Below are 13,525 nucleotides of genomic sequence, written 5' to 3'. Positions count from 1 at the left end.
ACAGTGGAAAGCAAGAATGTGCTTAAAACATCAATGTGATAGTACCACGCAAAACAACAAATGACGCAATGCCCCTCCATGCAAAACACGACCACACCATAACACCACCGCCTCTGAATTTTATTGTTGGCCCTACACCCGCTGGCGGATGACGTTCATTGGGCCTTCGCCACAGCCACACCATGCCATCGGATCGCTGCATCATGTACCCTGATTCGTCACTCCTCACAACTTTTTTCCACTGTTCAATCATCCACTGTTTACGCCCCTTACACCAAGCGAGGCGTCGTTCGGTATTTACTGGCGTGCTATGTGATTTATAAGTAGCCGTTCGACTATGAAATTCAAGTTTTCTCACCTCCTGCCTTACTGTCATAGTAACTGCAGTGGATACTGATGCTGTTTGGGATTCGTGTGTAATGGTCTGGATAGATGTCTGCGTATTACACATTACGACATGCGGCCGAAGTGGCCGTGCGGTTCTAGGCGCTGCAGTCTGGAACCGCGAGACCGCTACGGTCGCCGGTTCGAATCCTGCCTCGGGCATGGATGTGTGTGATGTCCTTAGGTTAGTTAGATTTAACTAGTTCTAAGTTCTAGGGCACTAATGACCTCAGAAGTTGAGTCTCATAGTGCTCAGAGCCATTTGAACCATTACGACACTCTTCAACTGTCGGCGGTCTCTGTCAACCAACAGACGATGTTAGCCTGTAGGCTTTTGTGCTTTGCGTGTACCTTCACGTTTCCACTTCACTATCACATCGGAAACAGTGGACCTAGGGATTTAAAGAGTGTGAAAATCTCACGTACAGACGTATGTCAGAAGTCACCCAATCACCTGACCACGTTCGAAGATCATGAGTTGCACGGAGCGCCTCATTCTACTCCCCTATGATGTCTTACGACTACTGAGGTCGCTAATATGGAGTACCAGCAGTAAGTGGCAGCAAAATGCACCTAATATGAAAGAAGTATGTTTTTGGGGGTGTCCGGATACTTTTCATCACATAGTGTCTATTACTCAGCTATTACCCTATCTTGTACTGGGCGTCCTTTTTCAGGATTTGGCAAATTTTACGTTAGTTCATAATGATGTGACCTGATGCCCTTCACGGCGCCACAGCTGTGAAGGTAGCACATGGAAGGAAAATAGTGTGCGTTAGCTGTCTGTTAATCGTGTAAACTTTGTTCTTCCCGCCGGAGGTTCGAGTCCTCCCTCAGGCACGGATGTGTGTGTTGTTCTTAGCATAAGTTAGTTTGCGTTATTTTAAGTAGCGTGTAAGTCTAAAGACCGATAAACTAAGCACTTTTTTCCCTTAGGAATTTTCTCACACATTTGAACATTTCTAAACTTTGTCCTGCTTGTTATCGCATCAGTGTTGGTGTTCAACGATGTACTATGCAATATAATTCAAACCTGCATGTACGTCTGAAGAAGAAGGCACTGCTACGATCGACGTAACTAAATAGAAGATATACTTTAGGAATTGTCAATACGCTTCCAGTGCTGAAACGAAATTTACTAGCGACCAATAAAAATTTGTGCCGGACTTGCGCTTGAAAACGGATTTCCCGTATTATGCGAGCGGTCACCTTCGATTCTGTTATCCGAGCACGACTGCACTGCCAATCAAACCTCCACATGTCACTGAGAGCCTACGCCTGCTTGTTTCAAGCACACTAGATCTTTTCTGCCATTAGTCTTTCGACTGTTTTCAAACGGCTCGCCCCAAGGTCCTTTCCCGTGCCACCCTTTTATCTCAGAGTACCACTTGCAACCTACGTCCTCATTGTTTCCTAGATGTATTCAAACCTTAGGTTTCTACACATTTTACCCTCACATCTTCCTCTAGCACCATAGAATATATTCCCTGATGTCTTAACAGATGTCCTATCATCCTGTCACACAGACAAAATGTCAGTGTTTTCCGTATATTCTATTTTCTCGCCGATTCTGCGGGGAACATAATCTCTATCCTTATTAGTCCACCTAATTTTCAACATTCTTCTGTAGCAGCCATCTGAAATGCTTTGCTTTTCTTTCGTTCCGGATTTCCCAAAGTCCATATTTCACTAACTTACAATGCTGTGCTCCAATCGTACATTCTCAGAAATTTCTTCCTGAAATAGAGGTCTATTATGATACTAGTAGCCTTCTCTTTGCCAGGAATTCTAAGACTTGGGTAGTCTGCTTTTTGTACCCTTCTTCCTCTGCCCATCATGGGTTATTTTTCTGCCTAGGTAGCAGAATTCCTTATCTTCACCTACTTCTTCACCACCAATTCTGACGTTATGTTTCTTGCTTTTCCAATTTTTGCTACTTCTTATCACTTTCGTCTGTCTTCGATTTACTCTCAAAGCACGTTCTACACTCATTAGACTGTTCATTCTGTTCAATGAATTCTGTAATTCTCCAGTTTCACTGAGGATAGCAGTAAGCGAATGTCATCATTGATATCTATTCACCTTACATTTTAAATCACAATTTTGAACTTTTCTTTTATTTCCATCATTGCTTCTTCGATATTTTGATTGAACGTTAGGGGCGAGATACTACAGCCCTGTACTACACCCGTTTTAATCCGAGCACTTCGTTCTTCCTCTTCTAATTATTCTCTCTTGGTTCCTGTATACATTGCCATCACCCGTCCCTGACTACAGCTTGCCCCTGTTTTTCTGAGAATTTCGAATGTCTTGCATCTCTTAACATTGTCGAAATCTTTTTCCAGTTCAACAAATCATGTGAACTTTTCTTTAGTTTGTTTCCATTATCAGCCTCTCTGGTGCCTTTACCTTTCCTTAAGACAAACTGGTCGTCATCTAACAAATTCCTAGTTTTATTTTCCATTCTACTGTATATTGTTCTTGTCGGCAACTTCGATGCATGGGCTGTTCAACTAATTTTGCCATAACTCGGCACTTGTAGGCTCTTGTCATCTTCAGAAGAGTGGGGATCTTTTTTGCATAAATCCTTATGGTATATCGCCAGCATCATACATCCTACGCACCAACGTGTATGGGCGTTTTTTGACACTTCTTCCAATGATTTTAGAATTTGCTATGGAATGTTATCCATCCCATTGGCCTAATTTGATCGTAAGTCTTCCACGGTTCGGTTCAGTTCTGATTGTAATATTGGATGCCCTTCCTGTCCGCTGCCGACACGTGTATTCTTTCCAGCTGTCCGCTCTCTCTTCTCTATTTGAAATTGGAATTTCCATTGCCGTCCTTAATTTTAATTTCACTGATAGCTGTTTCGACTTTTCTATGAAGTAAGTTGATCCATCCAACAATTATTTCATTTCTATTACTTCAGATTTCAATAAAACCATTTCTCCTTACCTTTCCTGCCCTTTCTATATATTTCATTCGTAAGTACTTGTATTCCAGCTCTCCTGAATTTCCGTGCAGGTTTGTGAAAATCTTTCCTTTGTCGGTCAACTGATTTCTTCTGTTACCCAAGGTTCCTTCGTAATTACCCTGTTTGTACCTATGTTTTTGTTTCAACTTTTGTGTACTGCCTTTTTATGTATGTACACTGCATGCATTGCATAGTACATCGCTAAGACACAGACACCGTAAATAGTATTGCATGCCTAGGCAGATCGCGACAATAGTAACAAAGTTTCTCCATGTGCGGGAATCACAGTAATTGTGGGAGTGTAGAACGTAAACACTGAGTGAGATATGGAGGTTTGAGTCGGCTCTCATGACGTGGTCGGAAAGCCGAAGCGATTAAGGAGATCAATGATTTCTCACTGAATAACTGTGTAGCAGCAGTCGAATCGTATTCGGTATTCCGATAACATTTATTCCATTAATTGTTTGTGTGTCGTAGAGTACGAGGGGTGTTCAGTAAATAGTGCAACATATTTCTTTTCTGGAAGCAGGTTGGTTTTATACAGGATACCAACTAAACATATCATTTCCTGCTCTTCTGGCAACAAAACCCTATTTTTCGTTAAATGCGACGGTAGTAGGCCACCTTACCACAAGAGCCTGTATGTTGTTGCAACAATAACCTCCCAGTTATCGATGTACTACTTCCCGCGGAGTGCATCCTCCATTGGGCCAAACAGATGGATGTCAGAAGGTGCAAGATTCGGGCAGCAGGTGGATGAACAATTTCACGAACGATTGTGAGACCCTCTCTGGGGCGCACACTGCGGCATTGCGTTGGCGTAAAGAAGGAGAAGTCCGATTGTATTTGCATGGCGACGAACGCGCTAAAATCATTTTTTCCAATTTCATGATGGTAGCACAAAACGTCAGAGTTAATCGTTGTAGTTTCACTGTGAATGGAGAAAATAAAAGAGGATAACCCCTTCAGAATCCCAGAACACCGTCGCCATAGCTTTACCGGATGATGGTGTGGCCTTCAACATTTTCTATGGATGAGAGGCGCTGTGGTGCCACTCCATGGAGTGCCTTTTTGTTTCCGGTTCGAAGTGACGAACCCATGTTTCATCGCCGGTAATCATGTTCGACAATTGTCACGATCAGCTTCGTATCGCACAAGCAATTCCGCATGGACGGTCCTTCGTTCCCCTTTGTGGTCTTCTGTTACGCAGCGAGAAACCCAATGAGCACTAACCTTTGACTATCCAAATTGCTGGACGAATGTCTCAGCGAGGTGTCCGATGTGATCCGTCGATCACCTCGAATCACAGTTATTAGTTGAAAACAGCCTTGGTCGCAATTTTTTTTTATTTATCAACTACGCATTTTACCTTATTTAGACATCTTCAGGCTCATCTTAATTTGGTATTTCTTAGGACGATCCTAACTACTTAAGCCCCATATTATTCTATTATTTGCTCCTATGATTGTGTACGTATTATGCAGGTCATGGAGTCACTCACGTCCATCTTGTAAGTATTTACTGAGGTTACCGAAGGCGATGTTGGCCTGATGTAATCAACGATGCCCTTTAGATACACAGTCTAAAGGATCGTCCTATGAAATACTAAATTAAGTTCAGCCTGAAGATGCCTAAATAAGGTGACACGCGTAGTTGATTAATAAAAAAAAACTAAAATTGCATCCAAGACTGTTTTCAACTAATACTATTAAACACTGGTTTGCTGATTCATGCCACAAATGGATTGGAAGAATTTCTCGAATCAAGGTCTCTGTTTATGCATTGTGGACATGGGGCCGCGGTCGTCAAATACTTAACGAAGAACCTCGCAAAACAGCCGCGCAGATTGAGGAGTTATTTTATTTTGTTTTCTCTACCAGTTTCGGCAACTGAATATGCTGTCTTCAGGCCCCATACCCACCTTTCAAAAATTATCTTTTTTGGCATACTAGGGCCATCTGTTTCTGGATGTCGTGAATGTCAAGTGCTTCATTCGAAAAATTGACAAGTCTTCGAAAGAGGCGCTTCAGAATTCACTACATCCAGAAACGGAGGGCCCTAGTATGCCAATATCGATAATTTTGTAGACATGCTTATGGGGCCTGAAGACGGCATATGGAATTGCCGAAACTGGCAGCGAAAACAAAATAAAATAACTCCTCAATCTGCGCAGCTGTTTGATGAATTTCTTTGTTAAATAATCAAATGTGTCCGCACGTTCCAAAATTCCAGGAGTCACAGCTGCGGGCCCGAGGCACGCTGGAGGTCGGACTGGTTTGCGCGACCTTGTTGCGATGATAGCTGACATCTTGCCCAAAGATTTACTGTGCTTTTGTTCACTGTTAGGTCTCCGTATACATTTTGTAAACGCCTACGAATATCAGCCACGCTCTGGTTTTCCGGCGAAAGTAACTCAATGAGAGCTCTCTATTTGGAACGCACCTCCATCACAGACGCTATTTTGAAGGCTACGCAGAGCGTCACCACCCATCAGAACATTATTAAACTATAGAGGCTGAAGCGGAAATATTCCACGGCGTCCCACAACAAACCCTGCATTTTTTTCAATTGAAATGGTCCGAGAAAAATCTATGTGTTCTAAGGTGGCAGATTTTAGCACCTCCCCCCATGAACCATAGACCTTGCCGCCGGTGGGGAGGCTTGCGTGCCTCAACGGTACAGATAGCCGTACCGTCGGTGCAACCACAACGGAGGGGTATCTGTAGAGAGGCCAGACAAACGTGAGGTTCCTGAAGAGGGGCAGCAGCCTTTTCAGTAGTTGCAGGGGCAACAGTCTGGATGATTGACTGATCTGGCATTGTAACACTAACCAAAACGGCCTTGCTGTTGTGGTAGTGCGAACGGCTGAAAGCAAGGGGAAACTATAGCCGTAATTTTTCCCGAGGGCATGCAGCTTTGATGCATGGTTAAATGATGATGGCGTCCTCTTGGGTAAAATATTCCGGAGGTAAAATAGTCCCCCATTCGGATCTCCGGGCGGGGACTACTCAAGAGGACGTCGTTATCAGGAGAAAGAAAACTGGCATTCTACGGATCGCAGCGTGGAATGTCAGATCCCTTAATCGGGCAGGTAGGTTAGAAAATTTAAAAAGGGAATTGGATAGGTTGAAGTTAGATATAGTGGGAATTAGTGAAGTTCGGTGGCAGGAGGAACAAGACTTCTGGTCAGGTGAATACAAGGTTATAAATACAAAATCAAATAGGGGTAATGCAGGAGTAGTTTTAATAATGAATAAAAAATAGGAGTGCGGGTAAGCTAATACAAACAGCATAGTGAACGAATTATAGTGGCCAAGATATACACGAAGCCCATGCCTACTACAGTAGTACAAGTTTATATGCCAACTAGTGAAAGGGTCCTGTAGCCACCTTTCATTATTAGTCCAATAGCCCATTTTCACTAGTATTTCTCTTTCTTTCCTTGTTTATCTTTTCTCATAACTCATAGTGGTGTGATTGAATGAATGTCGTTGTGTGTCACGTTGCTAGATGGTGGCGTAGTCTGCTGCAGAAAGTCTGTGATAGTCGTACAGAATAGCCAACTCTCGTAGTGGTCAAGTAGGCAACGAGGTTTGCGCTACTTGTGAGAAATCCACCTGCATTAGGTTGGTGGCGGAAATGGCATCTTTGGGTTTTCCGGCCCACGCGGAGGGTAGAGGAGGCTGGAGAGGAAAAAGGGAGGCAGTCTGCCGCCGGTACGGGAAGCGTCCACAGCTGTGCTCCAGTCGAAGAAGGGTGAGTTAGACTGACCGCGTGGCGCGCTTTTACTTGGCGAGAGGAGACCTGTTAGCTTTTGGACTCGCTTTTCAAATCCGAAAGATTGCTTTGCCTTGTCGCAGCAAGGAATGCAAAACTTTGGCAGATTTTTCTTTTAGTAAATTTCTGTACCAGACTTGGATCCGCCGGAAGAGCGCCACACAAAGGTGTCGATAAGAAGTGAGCACTCGCTTCTGTATGAATGTCTGTTTGCCTTCAGCTTTGCCTGTATAAGCTTTCATTTTTCTAAATATTTATAGCTTTGCCTTCTCGTAAATTTTCCTTGCTTTATGTGTCTTTCGTCCGTGAGGAGCCAACCACGTGGTAGAACGTTATAATTTGTTGGGCTACCGGCACTACTAACTGTCCGATCGCATGTTTGATTTAGATAATGTTAACATGATTTTGTGATTTGATATTGTTGCAATTTGGGCACTATACCTAGAAGTTGTGTCTCCACAAACAACGTGGGCATGCGGGTGTACTGCGAAACGTGTACCGTTTCACGAGTTACTGCGATCAGTTATCAGGCAATAGCAGTTGTATGAATGATTTACACCAATGATTTTAGATGTAGATTATAGCGGTAAACGTATCGACGCTCTTCTTCAATGTTATCAGGAATTGTGTACATGCTTCACATCCATGTCTTCCAAATAAATGATTTTATCCACAATTTCCTCTTGTATTTCGTGGTTACGTTTTTGCACCTAAGCCACTTACCTCGTAGCTTTCCTGTTAGCACATCCAACGCATTTCCTTACGCACAGGTCCAGTAATTAGTTTCCCCTTATTTTAAGACAAATGCCTTAGATTAAGTGTTATTTTCAGGTGTGTTGCTGGAGCTGATCTTCTGCACAGTGTTCTTGCATGTGCTATTTTATTTTAAATGTTTGATTGTCGTGAACAGTGCACGAGGAATACTACTAATTACATCGTATCCCCAATGAGCGACATCACAACGTATGCATTTTTGTGAGTTTTTGGTCTGTGATCAAATTAATTTATTTTCCGACTCGACCAAACTTTTGATTAGTTGTATGGTTAGAGTCGGTGGCGACCCTAAACTTCTCACGTTAATTTCATAACCAATAAGTATTTCCATTCCCAATAATAACGTAATAACCAGTAGTAACAGTTTAGTTACACTAGTTCTGCAGATGACGAAGAAATTGAAGAAATGTATGATGAGATAAAAGAAATTATTGAGGTAGTGAAGGGAGACGAAAATTTAATAGTCATGGGTGACTGGAAGTCGACAGTAGAAAAAGGGAGGGAAGGAAATATAGTAAGTGAATATAGATTGGGGCTAAGAAATGAAAGAGGAAGCTGTCTGGTAGAATTTTGCACAGAGCATAACCTAATCATAGCTAACACTTGGTTCAGGAATCATAAAAGAAGGTTGTATACATGTAAGAAGCCTGGAGATTCTAAAAGGTATCAGATAGATTATATAATGGTAAGACAGAGATTTAGGAACCAAGTTTTAAATTGTAGGATATTTCCAGGGGCAGATGTGGACACCACTAGTGGTTATGAACTGTAGATTAAAACTGAAGAAATTGCAAAAAGGTGGGAATTTAAGAAGATGGGATCTGGATAAATTGAAAGAACCAGAGGTTGTACAGAGTTTCAGGGACAGCATAAGGGAACAATTGACAGGAATGGGGGAATGAAATACAGTAGAAGACGAATGGGCAGCTCTGAGGGATGAAGTAGTGAAGGCAGCAGAGGATCAAGTAGGTAAAAAGACGAGGGCTAGTAGAAATCCTTGGGTAACAGAAGAAATATTGAATTTAATTGATGAAAGGAGAAAATATAAAAATGCAGTACATGAAGCAGGCAAAAAGGAATACAAACGTCTCAAAAATGAGATGGACAGGAAGTGCAAAATGGCTAAGCAGGCATGGCTAGAGGACAAATGTAAGGATGTAGAGGCTTATCTCACCAGGGGTAAGATAGATACAGCCTACAGGAAAATTAAAGAGACATTTTTTGAGAAAAGAGAGCCACTTGTATGAATATCAAGAGCTCAGATGGAAACCCAGTTCTAAGCAAAGAGGGGAAAGCAGAAAGGTGGAAGGAGTATATAGAGGGTCTATACAAGGGCGACATACTTGAAGACAATATTATGGAAATGGAAGAGGATGTAGATGAATATGAAATGGAAGATATGATACTACATGTAGAGTTTGACAGAGCACTGAAAGGCCTGAGTCGATACAAGGCCCCGGGAGTAGACAACATTCCATTAGAACTACTGACGGCCTTGGGAGAGCCAGTCCTGACAAAACTCTACCGTCTGGTGAGCAAGATGTACGAGACAGGCGAAATACCCTAAGACTTCAAGAAGAATATAATAATTCCAATCCCAAAGAAAGCAGGTGTTGACAGATGTGAAAATTACCGAACTATCAGTTTAATAAGCCACAGCTGCAAAATACTAACGCGAAATATTTACAGACGAATGGAAAAACTGGTAGAAGCCGACCACGGGAAAGATCAGTTTGGGTTCCGTAGAAATGTTGGAACACGTGAGGCAATACTGACATTACGACTTATCTTAGAAGAAAGATTAAGGAAAGGCAAACCTACGTTTCTAGCATTTGTAGACTTAGAGAAAGCTTTTGACAATGTTGACTGGAATACTCTCTTTCAAATTCTAAAGGTGGCAAGGGTAAAATACAGCGAGCGAAAGGCTATTTACAATTTGTATAGAAACCAGATGGCAATTATAAAGGTCGTGGGGTATGAAAGGGAAGCAGAGCAGTGGTTGGGAAGGGAGTGAGACAGGGTTGTAGCCTCTCCTCGATGTTATCCAATCTGTATATTGAGCAAGCAGTAAAGGAAACAAAAGAAAAATTTGGAGTAGGTATTAAAATCCAGGGGGAAGAAATAAAAACTTTGAGTTTCGCCGATGACATTGTAATTCTGTCAGAGACAGCAAAGGACTTGGAAGAGCAGTTGAACGGAATGAACAGTGTCTTGAAAGGAGGATATAAGATTTACATCAACAAAAGTAAAACGAGGATAATGGAATGTAGTCTAATTAAGTCGGGTGATGCTGAGGGAATTAGATTAGGAAATGAGACACTTAAAGTAGTAAAGGAATTTTGCTATTTAGGGAGCAAAATAACTGATGGTGGTCGAAGTAGAGAGGATATAAAATGTAGACTGGCAATGGCAAGGAAAGCGTTTCTGAAGAAGAGAAATTTGGTAACATGGAGTATAGATTTAAGTGTCAGTAAGTCGTTTCTGAAAGTATTTGTATGGAGTGTAGCCATGTATGGAAGTGAAACATGGACAATAAATAGTTTGGACAAGAAGAGAATAGAAACTTTCGAAATGTGGTGCTACAGAAAAATGTTGAAGATTAGGTGGGTAGATCAAGTAACTAATGAGGAGGTATTGAATAGGATTGGGGAGAAGAGGAGTTTGTGGCACAACTTGACTAGCTGAAGGGATCGGTTGGTAGGACATGTCCTGAGGCATCAAGGGATCACAAATTTAGCACTGGAGGGCAGCGTGGAGGATAAAAATCGTAGAGGGAGACCAAGAGATGAATACACTAAGCAGATTCAGAAGGATGTAGGTTGCAGTAGGTACTGGGAGATGAAGGAGCTTGCACAGGATAGATTAGCATGGAGGGCTGCATCAAACCAGTCTCAGGACTGAAGACCACAACAACAACAACAACATGATACTTATTCAGAAAATAGTATATGACCAATACGACGCGGATAGAGATAGCCAGTTGACAGAACGATACTAGTATCAAGGTTAATACTGATACATTAGATTTCAGAACCGTGCATATTATCATTGGGAAGGATGTTTGGACGGACACAGGAAAGAGTTGTTTGTGACGTTGAACAAGCGAGGTGGCCGGCAGCTGGCCGGTGCTACACACGGCAACTGCTTTGTCGGTTGAGTGGCACTTGTGACCACAGGGGGGGATTGGGGGAGTCCGAGACCTCACAGGTGGAAGAAGAGAAAGAGGGCGTACGTGCGAGAGGGACTGTTTCCCGCCGCTGCGGCTAACGGGGTGCAAATACGACACACCCACGAAAAGTGAGAGATCAACGCGAAATTATAGAGTCATGATTGGCCGAAAAGCGTAGGAATACATGTGAGAGGAATGGCAAAGTTTGGTGGTAACAAGAATCGCACGAAAATTCAGATTCTTGATTGGCCAAAAAACGCGTATGGATACATGTGCGAGGAACGGCACAGTTTGGCGGCGTTGGTGCTGGGTAGACGCTCAGGGTCTGCTCCGCAAGAGCGCTCACAGGGGAAAGGCGACATCACGCTGGCGCCTGGGACGACTGTCGTAATCTACGTGTGGAATTATGGTGATATTAGAGAAAACAGCTGGCAAAGTAGGGCATTGTCATTGAAAGCGCGTACGCGTTCCACTACCTCTTCGCTTGAGCTCTCTGATTCTGTTCAAATGTGTGTGAAATCTTATGGGACTTAACTGCTGAGGTCATCAGTCCCTAAACTTACACACTACTTAACCTAAATTATCCTAAGGACAAACACACACACCAATGCCCGAGGGAGGACTTGAACCTCCGCCGGGACCAGCTGCACAGTCCAGGACTGCAGCGGCCCAGACCGCTCGGCTAATCCCGCGCGGCTCTGATTCTGTGTCCGTCTAGGTTGAACTTCTGTAAAACCACTTGCGTGGCCAGTATTAACCTAAGTAAGTTAGCGATAGGGACGATTGTGTCAACAGCAGGATAGTTAGTTTAGTGAATTAATTTGATTGTAATGTTTTAGGTTAGGAATATTGCTCATCCTGTTTTTTAATGAATAAATGTAATATTTAATAACAGACCATAATCAAAGCATTATCACTTCCGTAGGTAGCAAACTACTGATAGAATAAGAGTTTTATTAATAAAAAAATGGTTCAAATCGCTCTGAGCACTATGGGACTTAACATCTATGGTCATCAGTCCCCTAGAACTTAGAACTACTTAAACCTAACTAACCTAATGACAGCACACAACACCCAGTCATCACGAGGCAGAGAAAATCCCTGACCACGCCGGGAATCGAACCCGGGAACCCGGGCGTGGGATATTAATAAAATAAATTGTCATATTAATCCGATGCAATAGAGACTGGGGGTACATTCGCGCATTTAAACTGAGCCGAGGTCAGATAGCAGTAATGAAACAAGAAGTTTCATAGTCATTATACCCCGGTACGTTGCTGTGTCACCACTACCTGTGAAACGTCCCCCATATGTGTATGAAGTTACATTAACGCACGCCGAAGTTTTCTGGATGCTTCAGTTTTCCCGGGCAGTGTACGGAGAGGAGGACGAATAGCTTGATTTCCTCGCGGTGATAGCTGAAACCTTATAGCTACCACTCGTGAGTAATTAAATATGAATTAACATAGAATGTTATCTGAGTATGTGCGAGATAATGATGTACCTACATGGATGCTGTATTTCGTGCCACTATATTTGCGGAATGTTCGGCGCGTGTGGTTAGGCTACCGGTACAGAACAGAGCTGTCGGCAGGCGGCGGAAGCGCGCGTGCCGGGGACAACGGAGTCCGTGACCCGGGTGCGCGATGGCACACACCGCTGGCAGCCGCCACGGCTCATCAATACGCAACGCTACCGGAAAAGCCACTCGGCACCGGCCCACGCCGCGGGTATCAGCTCACTTTCCCTACATCAGCCCACACCGCCGCGGATCACGCTCTCCGGCGACATCATGCATTATCACTGGCGCCCATCTGGTGCCAAAATAGAGCCTCTGTGCGGCTCTGCAATCCTAAGCACCGTGGCGTAGCAGTTTCCACTCTTCTCTTGTCACATAGTACTACACATTTCTCTTCTGCGGAACGAGGCAAAATGCCGTCCAAAAATGGTTCAAATGGCTCTGAGCACTATGGCACTTAACATCTGAGGTCATAAGTCCCCTAGAACTTATAACTACTTAAACATAACTAACCTAAGGACATAACACACACCCATGCCCGAGGCAGAATTCGAACCTGCGACATCGGAGGAATTGTCTGCAAAAGTGTAGGCGGGCAGGCAACGTCAGATTAGAGACACTACTTGCATAAAATTGCAACTCCCCCATGTCAGTATTTATAAACCGTCAAACTGACATGAACTGTACTACACGCTTGGATAATTAGCACGTCAGCGTAAGAATGACGCCTCCTACGTTTATTATATAAGGAAATATTACACAGTGGGGTTCTCATTCAGTAGTCACAAGTTAATCTTGTTTGTTTGTTGTAACACGATGTTTTCTCCCGCTTAAGATAGACACACTATGTGATCAAACGCATCCGGACACCTTACTGAAAATGACTTACCAGTTCGTGGCGCCCTCCACCGGTAATGCTGGAATT

The sequence above is a fragment of the Schistocerca serialis genome, chromosome 1 (assembly GCF_023864345.2).
Source record: "Schistocerca serialis cubense isolate TAMUIC-IGC-003099 chromosome 1, iqSchSeri2.2, whole genome shotgun sequence".
In the NCBI taxonomy this organism is placed as follows: Eukaryota; Metazoa; Arthropoda; class Insecta; order Orthoptera; family Acrididae; genus Schistocerca; species Schistocerca serialis.
This window is presented reverse-complemented; position numbering follows the sequence as displayed.